Source organism: Leptonychotes weddellii, chromosome X (assembly GCF_054177405.1).
Source record: "Leptonychotes weddellii isolate Sample4059 chromosome X, ASM5417740v2, whole genome shotgun sequence".
NCBI lineage: Eukaryota > Metazoa > Chordata > Mammalia > Carnivora > Phocidae > Leptonychotes > Leptonychotes weddellii.
Window position 1 is genome coordinate 78,257,000 of NC_138385.1, and position 2,000 is coordinate 78,258,999.

At 41.0% G+C, this 2,000-nt stretch overlaps 1 pseudogene; it reads left to right on the top strand.

The window, feature by feature from the left end:
- Positions 1-975: 975 nt before the first annotated feature.
- On the top strand, positions 976-1,628 carry LOC102739278 (U1 small nuclear ribonucleoprotein C pseudogene; annotated as a pseudogene).
- Positions 1,629-2,000: the final 372 nt, after the last annotated feature.

Here is a 2,000-nt window from a genome sequence, read left to right on the forward strand (position 1 = left end):
TGTCTTGAGCTGCTTTCAGGATTTTCTCTTTATCTCTGAAATTTGCAAGCTTCACTATTATATGTTGGGGTGTTGATCTATTTTTATTGATTTTGGGAGGGGTCCTCTCTACTTCTTGGACTTGAATGCCTGTTTCCTTCCCCAGATTAGGGAAGTGCTCAGCTATGATTTGCTCAAATATACTTTCTGGCCCTCTCTTCATCCTCAGGCACCCCAATAATTCTGATGTTGGATCATTTTATGGCATCACTGATTTCTCAAAGCCTCTCCTTATTGGATGTTAGTTGTTTTTCTCTCTTTTCCTCAGCTTCCTTCCTTTCCATCAACCTGTCTTGTAGATCACTTACTCTCTCTTCCTCCTAATTTACCCTAGCTGTTAGAGCATCCAATTTAGACTGCATCTCAGAGATTTTTAATTTTGGCCTGATTAGATCTCATTTCTGCACAAAGAGATTCTCTAGTGTCTTTTATGCCTTTTTTCAAGCCCACCAGCTATGAACTTTATAATTGTTATCCTGAATTCCATCTCTTGCATCTTACTTATATCCATATCGATTAGATCTGTGTCAGAGAGCAACCTCTGGTTCTTTCTTTTTTGTTAATTCTGCCTTTTAGTCATTTTGTCCAAAGAAGAATGGATGAGCAAGTGAGCAGAATCAAAAATATCACCCATGACCCAAGCAAAATACACAAGAGACAAATGTGAAGAGGTCAGAAACCAAAACAGAAAAATAAACAAAAACAAAAGACAAAATAAAGAGGGGGGAACGGGGAATACAATCTCACAGGGTGGACAAAACAATGTGATCCACTTGTTCCTCAGTGCATTTTGGTCTCAGTGTTAGAAGACACTAAATCCCAAAATTGCAAAGAAAGTAAAACTTATATATATACAAAAATAAAATTGAATAGAGTGAAAGGAGGCCAAAAATAAAGAATATACCTATAAAATGTAGATATAAAAAATCAAAGTTAAAAAGTGACTTAAGGCGTCATTTCCAGGCGGCATGGGACGGAGTGGCCAACGGCCTGCAGAACAACATGCCTAAGTTTCATTGTGACTACTGTGACACGTACCTCACCCATGACTCTCCATCTGTGAGAAAGACACACTGCAGTGGTAGGAAACACAAAGAGAATGTGAAAGACTACTATCAGAAATGGATGGAAGAGCAGGCTCAGAGCCTGATCGACAAAACAACCGCTGCATTTCAACAAGGAAAGATACCTCCTACTCCATTCTCTGCTCCTCCTCCTGCAGGGGCAATGATCCCACCTCCTCCCAGTCTCCTGGGTCCTCTCGCCCTGGTATGATGCCAGCGCCCCATATAAGGGGGCCCTCCCATGATGCCAATGATGGGCCCTTTCCTCCTGGGATGATGCCAGTTGGACCTGCTCCTGGAATGAGGCCACCTATGGGAGGCCACATGCCAATGATGCCTGGGCCCCCAATGATGAGACCTCCTGCCCATCCCATGATGGTGCCCACTTGGCCAGGAATGACTCGATCAGACAGATAAGAAGAGAGAGGAACCTCTTTATATTCATTTTATATTACTTGTTCTACTTCACCAGGAGATCATGGTGCTGTGACTCTGGGTGTTTTCTCACAGCAGGACAAGGAAGACTTGCTCCCCCTTCCTATCAAAGAGAGAATAGTTTTTGCCAGGGAGTAGTGGGACAAAAAAACAAAAACAAAAACAAAACAACAAAAAAACAATTTTCATTTGTATTGTAAAATGTGAAAATAAAATTGTCAACTGTTTTAGTTAAAAAGTGACTTAAAAATAAGAGTTGATAAAATAAGAAACTAGTTGAAATGGGGAAAAAAGCAAAAAAGAGAAATGGAAAATTTTAGACTGAAAGATAAATGAATCATGAGAAAAAACTTCAAGTTCTGTTCCCCTAGCACCAGAGTTTTACAGTCTTGTGGGATCCCTAAACTAGTTGTGCGCCTGTTCTTCCAGTTGGTCTTCTGAAGGGGAGGGGCCTGCTGCACT